At 44.0% G+C, this 8,054-nt stretch overlaps 1 protein-coding gene across 1 annotated transcript in view; it reads left to right on the top strand.

Moving 5' to 3' along the window:
- Positions 1–1,408: 1,408 nt before the first annotated feature.
- The window catches only part of CFAP74 (cilia and flagella associated protein 74), a 131,027-nt gene continuing 124,381 nt past the window's right edge, over positions 1,409–8,054 (top strand). Inside the window, exon 1 of the mRNA XM_074218707.1 lies at positions 1,409–1,528. The gene's annotated coding sequence lies outside the window, so the exon portion shown is untranslated. The remainder of the gene's footprint in view (positions 1,529–8,054) is intronic.

The following is an 8,054-nucleotide window of genomic DNA, read 5'->3' on the forward strand; positions in this document are numbered from 1 at the left end:
CCTGGCTGGAATCCCATTCCTGTCATTTACTAGATGTGTGGCCTTGAACAAGTCATGTAATCCAGCATTCTATTTTCTCATCTGTAAAATTGGGATGCTGTAAGGATCAAGGAGGATAATATATGTAAAAGCCTGTACAAACTTCAGAGCAATAAATTAATAATGGCTAGAATAGAGATATAGATAAACAGATAGCTTTACTTGTATAGAAAGGGATTTCAGATTTACACAGCTTTTACATCCTCACAACCCTGTAAGGTAAATGCTAATGTGATATCCATTCTCTAGATAAGGAAAATGAGGAATATGATCATTCAGTTGGCCAACAAACATTTATTAGGACCAAATATAGTGTAGCTACAAGTACAAAGAGTGAATTGATCTCTCCTCAAGAAGCTAATATTTTCATTTAACCTCTCTCCCTAAGCCTCTATAAAAAGAATTTGGTAAAACTCAAAATCTTGCCAAAAAATGATTGTTGAAAACTACCACTGCATATAGTTGGAATAAATAAAATATTTAATTATTTTTTAAAAGGATCTGGTTTAGATGGACCTCCTCAAGAAGCTAATATTTTCACTTGACCTCTTTCCCTGAGTCTCTATAAAAGGAAGAATTTGCTAAAACTCAAAACCTTGCTTAAAAAAACCCTGATTGTTGAAAACTACCACTGCATTAATTGGAATAAATAAAATATTTAATTAATAAGTTGGAATGAAATATTTAATTAATTGAATTAAATAAAATGTATTTAATTAATTAGTTGAAATAAATAAAATATTTTTTTTAAAAAGGATCTGGTTCAGATGGTCCTTGAGGTCCTCCCTCTAGCAAAGATGCTATGAATTCCACCTCCAGCCATCTTATCAGGATGTTTACTACATCGCTCCCAGGTACCCTGATGCCACCATGATAACACAGGCAGCCAGGATGCCCCTTTCAGCTGGTAGGAGGAGGAGGAGGATGTTTGTCCTTCATTCTCAAAGATGACCGTGACTTCAGGGAGGTGAGAAATGAGAGGGTGCTGCCCACCAAGTCACCCGCCTCACTTTCTCCTCTGAAACCATCTGGGTTCAGTGGCCAGATTTGGATCAGGATGACTGGAGATGGCCCTGGAGGTGGGGCAGTCAGCCGGGGTCATTCGAACTCCCGTCCTCCTGCCTCCCAGGCCAGTGCCCTAGCCAGAGCTGTATCCCTTGCACCCATCTAGCGGGCCCTAAGGATGAGGCTAGCCACGAGGGGGTGCGAGTGGGGAGTCTCACTCAGCCAGACCTAGGACCCTGGCTGGATTGGGCCATGGGTTTAGAAAGGGGAGACCGTTCTCCTCCCCCTCCTCCCCACCTACCCCGCCCCCCCGCCGTCGCTAGTGGAGCCTTCCGTTGCCATGGCTCCGCCTTCAACAAACTGGGCTGAGCGCTCCGGAGACCGCTCCCCCGGCTGCCTAACTGTCCCTTCGCGGTCGCGGACAGCGCGGGCCCCGGCGCCTCTCTTCAAGGCTCTTCAGGTGTTGCGGACTCGGCTGAGACAGGTGAGTGGGTCTGTCGGAAATCCAAGGGATCCCGGGGTCGAGACCCGGGAGGGACTAAGAGGGTCATCGAGGCCAAGCCTCTCGTTTTACAGTTGGGGAACCGAGGGGCGTCCGACGACAGTTTCCACACCCCCATGAACTTCACCACAGCCTTGTGAGCCTGTTTTGCAGACGGGGAAACTGAGGCACACTGCTTTTTTATAGAAGATTCTTTTTTGTTGTTTTTTGCCAGGCAATGGGGTTAAGTGACTTGCCCAAGGTCCCACAACTAGGTCATTATTAAGTGTCTGAGGTCGGATTTGAACTCAGGTTCTCCTGACTCCAGGGTCACATGTCACTTTTCTTAAAAACAAGTTCTTTATATCAATGCTATCCTCACAATAGCCCTTGGCTGTAGGCTTCGAGCTCTAATCATTCCCATTTCACAGAGGCTCAGAGGAGTTAGGTGACTTGACCACCCATACACAGGAAGGAGAGGGGAGCGGCAACATTTGGATCCAGTTAATAACGTGATTCTGTGACTCCCGGTCCAGGGCTTTCCCTATTCCATAGGCTGCTCAACCTGGGTTCCTTCAGCTCAGAAGGGAACTCCGTCAATCAACAAATACCGATTAAGCTCTTCCATTGGCCTTTCGTTGTTGTTTAGTTGTGTCCAGTGCTTCATGGCTCCATTTGGGGTTTTCGTAGTCAATATACTGCAGTGGTTTGCTATTTTCTTCTCCAAGTTATTTTACAGATGAGGAAACTGAGGCCAACAGGGGTTCAAGTGACTTGCCCAGGTTTACCCAGTTAATAAGAATCTGAGGCTGGATTTGAACTCAGATCCTCCTGCTTCCAGACCATCACTCTTACTTCACTCTGCCACTTAGCTAGAGTATATGTGTGTGTGTGTGTGTGTATAATATATATTATATATAAATTATAGTCCCTATAATTTAAGAATCGGAAAGTTTGAAAGAATCCTGATAAACTTCTGATAGCTAGGTGGCTCCATCCATAGTGGATGGGAAGAACTGAACTTGGACTCAGGAAGATTCCTATTCCTCAAACACTTACTAGGTGTGTGACCCCTGGACAAGTCACTTAACCCCCTGTGGGTCTCAGTTTCCTCATCTGTAAAATGAATTGGAGAAGGAATCAGGCAAACCTCCTGTGTCTCGGCCAAGAAAATCTCCAACGAAATCACAAAGGACTCATCTCCTCACTTCACTTTTCCCTTCCAAGTAATCACCAAGTTCCATTAATTCAGTGGGATCCCTCCTCTCCATTCTTGCCACCACAGGTCTAGTTTATCTAGTTTGAGTCTTTAATACCCATTTCCACCCTATTATGCCAACACTTCAATTATTTTCCCACTTTCAGATTTATTCAATTCCCCCCAGTAATTTTACTACCCCACTGGTCTAATCCAGAGCACTTTTTTTTAAAACATTTCTTTTTGTTTGTTTGCTTTTATTTAAGGCAATGGTGTTAAGTGACTTGCGTAAGGCCACACAGCTAGGCAATTATTAAGTGTCTGAGGTCACATTTGAGCTCAGGTCCTCCTGACTCCAGGGCTAGTACTACATCCACTGCGCCATCTAGCTGCCCCCAGAGCACTTTCAAGAAAATGTCAGTGTGTGGGGCAGCTAGGTGGCGCAGTGGATAGAAAACCGGCCCTGGAGTCAGGAGGACCTGAGTTCAAATGTGACCTCAGACACTTAATAATTACCTAGCTGTGTGGCCTTGGACAAGTCACTTAACCCCATTACCTTGCAAAAAACATAAATAAATAAATAAATAGAAAATGTCAGTGACATGCCCCCAAATATAATATATAAATAAATTATATATATAAATATAAATTATATATATACCAGCATTCAGAAACCTTTCCTTCTGGCATTCAAAAATTCAAAATCTACCATTTTAGCCATAATCATCACTTAAGTGGTTCAATGGATGAAGTACTGGGCCTGGATCTGGAAGACCTGAGTTCAAACACTACCTTACACACTCAGATACATCAGCATGACCCTGGGCAAGTCACTTAACTTCTGTCTGGCTCAGTTTCTTCCCACCATAAAATGAAGATAATATTAGTGTTTATCTCCCCAGACTGTTATGAGGATCAAATGAGATCATTTTTGTAAAGCTCAGCACAGAACCTGAGACCCCTCTGTGCCTCAGTTTCTCCAACTGCTTAGTTCACAGAGCTGTATAAACATTAGCTATTATAATTTTCTTCCCATATTAAGCCTTTCAATGAAATTGAATTCCCCTTTTTGCCCTTCTTCTCGGCTTATCTTCTGCCATCCCCTCTCTGCATTCTTGCTCATGTCTTTTTGTGTGCCAGAAATGAACTATACCTTTGCCTACTCCCATCCCCCTATTGCTTCCAGTAAATAACATGATGATTTCCCCAACACTTCAGTGGACTCTTCCCTGTTATATAGTCAGCTCTTCCTCATATCCTAGTTATGGGCTTATTTTTCCTTCTGCTATCGGTATGACAGGATTTCCATCTGTAAAAGACTTTAAAATCATCTAGACTAGCCCCTACATCCAAGAAATTCAGGCCCTGAGGCTAAGTGGCTTGCTCATGGTGGTGCTTGCTCCTGGCAAGCAACAGACTGGAGAGGCTCAGTTTCTTGAGAGGTAGGTTAAGCTTGAACACCTGATCTCACTCTCTTTGTAACCAATGCACCAGCCCAATAACATATATACTAGACTCAATGAATTGCTCAGTTTGGTATGGACTAGAGAACTGTAGCCTCTTTTAAACCTGAGGGACTTAAAACAGGGTAGGGGGGGGGAGGGATGAAGGAAACTGAGAGATCTAATGTGTAGGAAAGGGAGAAGTAGGTGGAGGAAAATAGAAAAACCAATGTTAGAAAACAAAAGAAGGGAAAGAGGGAAGAAGAGAAGAAGGAAAGAAGTGAGGGAGGAACAAAGAAGGGAAAGAGAGAGGGAGGAACAAAGGAAGGGAAGGAAGGGGGAAGAGGAAAGAAGGAAGGAAAGGAAGGAGGGAAAGAAGGAAGGGAGGGAGGGAAGGAAAGGAAGAAGGAAAGAAGGGAGGAAAGAAGAGATGGAGGGAGGAAGAAAAAAGTGAGTGAGGAACAAAGAAAGGAAAGAGAGAGGAAGGAACGAAGAAGGGAAGGAAAGGAGATGGAAAGAAGGAAGGGAGGGAGGAAGGAAGGAAGGAAGAAAAGGAAGGCAGGGAGGGGAAGGAAAGAAGGGAGGGAAGAAGGGAGGAAAGAAGAAATGGAGGGAGGAAGAAAAGGAAGAAGTGAGGAAGCAACAAAGGAAGGAGAGAGGGAGGAACAAAGAAATGGAAGGAGGGGAGGGAGGAGGAAGGAAGGAAAGGAAGGAAGGAGGGAAGGAAGGAAGGAGGGAGGGAAGGAAGGAAGGAAGGAAGGAAGGAAGGAAGGAAGGAAGAGAAGGAAGAGAAGGAAGAGAAGGAAGAAGGAAAAGTTCCTTTGGCAGAGACTGACCATGCAATCACTAGTTACATAATGAGGCAGAAGAGACCAACTAGGTGGCACAAGGGATAGAGCACCGAACGGGAGTTAGGAAGATCTTATCCTGCCTCAGATACATCCTAGCTATGTGACTCTAGGAAAATATATTTGCCTTTTAACCCTGTTTGCCTCAGCTTCCTCATCTGTAAAATGAGTTGGAGAAGGAAATGCCAAACTACTCCAGTATCTCTGCTAAAAAAAAAACCCAAATAGGATCACAAAGAGTTGGATACCACTGAAAAGACTAAACAACAATAAAGACTGAGGAAGCATTTGTTAAAAAAAAAAAACTTTCCCCCCTTCATGTATTAGCTTCTTTAAGAGTGACATTTTATGCAATCCTTTATAAATCAAAACATATAAACAGAATGCTGCCAAGAGACCTAAATTTCTGCAGTTTCTAGATTTCTGTGACAAAACATGTTACTCAGAAAATCATTGAACTGTAGTCTTAAAAAAAACCAAACACATAATTAGCACATCTCTTGGGCTAAGGAAGTCCCAGGTTCATAGACCTGGACCGGATCTCCAAGTGTGTGTTCTCCATTTTCGAAGAAGACCACGATATCCGGGAGGTCATGCCATGCCAAGCCCGTGAATTGGTTTTGAGTGGGGGGGGGGTGTTGTACTAGTCACCAGATTCACATTCTCCTCCAGAACTATCTGGGTCCAGTGGCCAGCATGACTGGAGATAGCTCTAGATGTGGGGCAATCAGGGTTAAGTGACTTACCCAAGGTCACACAGCTGGTAAGTGGCAAGTGTCCAAGGCTGGATTTGAACTCCCATCCTCCTGAATCCAAAGCTCTATCCATTGTGCCACCTAGCTGCCTTGGATCTCCAAATTGATCTCTGGAGAAGAACCTGGAAGCCTAGAGTCTATTTAGGAAGATGTTGCAAAAGTCCAGGTCCAAAGTCATACAACCCTGAATTTGAGAATAATGTGAGTGTGGAGCAGATGGATGCACAATGTGCCAAGACATCAAAATCACCAAACCTTGGCAACAACTTTGATGGAGCAGTGGAGGTGGCTAAGGAGAAGCAAAATGTGACTCTGGGCAGTGTGTGTTGTAGGGAGGTTCTCAATAGAAACAACAGAGAACTTTGGAGGGGAGGGGTGGGTTGAAGTGAGTTGAATGAGGTGGGATGGTATGATGACTCCCAGTTTTAGACTTGGAGTCAAGATAACGTGGTACACATTCCACCCCTAACACTGGATAAATCAATCAAAGCAATAAGCACTTATTAAATACCTACTATATACCAGACACTGTAATAAGTGCTGGGAATACAAGGCTAGCTGCATCTTCTGATTGTTCCATGAATAAGACATTCTATCTCTGGGTGCCAGGGGTAGTCTCTGGCTGTCTCCCATACCCAAAATGCTCTCTCTCCTCTGCTCTGACCACTGATTCCCTGGCTTCCTTTAAAGTCTCATCTCAAATCCCACCTTCTAATCTATGGGAAGGCTTCCTTAAGCCCTCTTAATTCTCATGGGCTCCTTTTTTTTCATTATTCTCCACTTTAGCCTGAATATAGCTTGTTAGTATATATTTGTTATTTCCCCCATTAAGCTGTGAGGTCCTTGAGAGAGAGAGAGAGAGAGAGAGAGAGAGAGAGAGAGAGAGAGAGAGAGAGAGCTGTTCCCATTTGTACTTACCACATAGTAGGTGCTTAAGTAATGCTTGTTCACTGAATGATGGTACGCCCCTTGGCAAACAATCCAACCTCTCCGAGTCTCAGTTTCCTCATCTGTACGATGTCTTGGAAGATCCCTTCTGGCTTTAAATCTCTGTCAATTGTCTTATCACCCTCAAATACTAAGAACTTTGTTTGCCTCTTCAGCTACCATGACAAACCTCACAATTACTTACATATTATAAGGTCACTCCTGGAAGAATGGTCATGTCAACCTGCCTAACTGAATGGAGGAACCCATTCAACTGCAAGCATTAAGCACTTACTGTTTACCAAGCTTTGTTAAGGACATAGAGACAAAAACCAAACAGCCCCTGCTATTCTTCTGGAAGAAATCACATATATAAACACAAGTAAATATAAAAACACCAAGATACACATGACAGGATCCCTGCCAAAAGGAATCTTAGTAGCTGGGTGTCTAGTAGACAATTCTAACTCCACATGTCCAAAACAGAGCTCAGGATCTTACCCCTGAACACTACTATCACATTGTCACCTAGAGGCAGGCAGGTGACACAACAGAGTGCACTGGGCCTGGAGTCAGGAAGACCTGAATTCAAAACCAACCTCAGATACTTACTAGCTAAGTGACCCTGGACAAGTCATTTAACTTGCAAGTCACTTAACTTACCAACTTTTTGCTTCAGTTTCCTCACCAGAAAAATGGGCGTATAATGGTACCTGAGACCTCCCCGAGTTGGGAGGATCAAATGAGCTATTTGTAAAGCACAGTGCCTGATATCTTTGTTGTTTAGTCATGTCCAACTCTTTGTGACCCCATGAACCCCTATCCGAGGGATTTTCTTGGCAAAGATACTGAAGTAGTCTGCCATTTCCTTTTCAAGCGGCAAACAGAGGTCATACAGCTAGGATGTTTCTGAGGGTGGATTTGAATTTGGATGCTCCAGATTCCAAGCCTATGGTTTTATCTACAGCACCACCTGGTTGGTTGTTCTCTTATTCTGTAGTTCATTCTCCCCCCCCCCCCCCCCTTTTTACTTTTTTGTGTCCAGGACATCACCATCCTGTCAGGCACCTAGTCTCAGGGTACTTCCTCCCTCCTGCTCTCCTCATAGCTATTCAGGTGTGATACCTTGCCAATTATTCCTCTACCTACCTCCAATCCATCCCCATCTTTTCACCCACATGACCATCATCCTAATGAAGGCTATCCTCAGGCCTCTTTGGATCTTTGCTGTGAAGTGTGACACTTCTGGGCAGGAGGAGATAAAGGTCTAGCCTCCCCAATTTGACAACCTTTCCTGATTGAGGGGGAATTCCTTCAGCCAGGGAGGCTTCCTTGGGTTTACCTTGATCTAATTCAACC

The sequence above is a fragment of the Macrotis lagotis genome, chromosome 1, assembly GCF_037893015.1.
Source record: "Macrotis lagotis isolate mMagLag1 chromosome 1, bilby.v1.9.chrom.fasta, whole genome shotgun sequence".
NCBI lineage: Eukaryota > Metazoa > Chordata > Mammalia > Peramelemorphia > Peramelidae > Macrotis > Macrotis lagotis.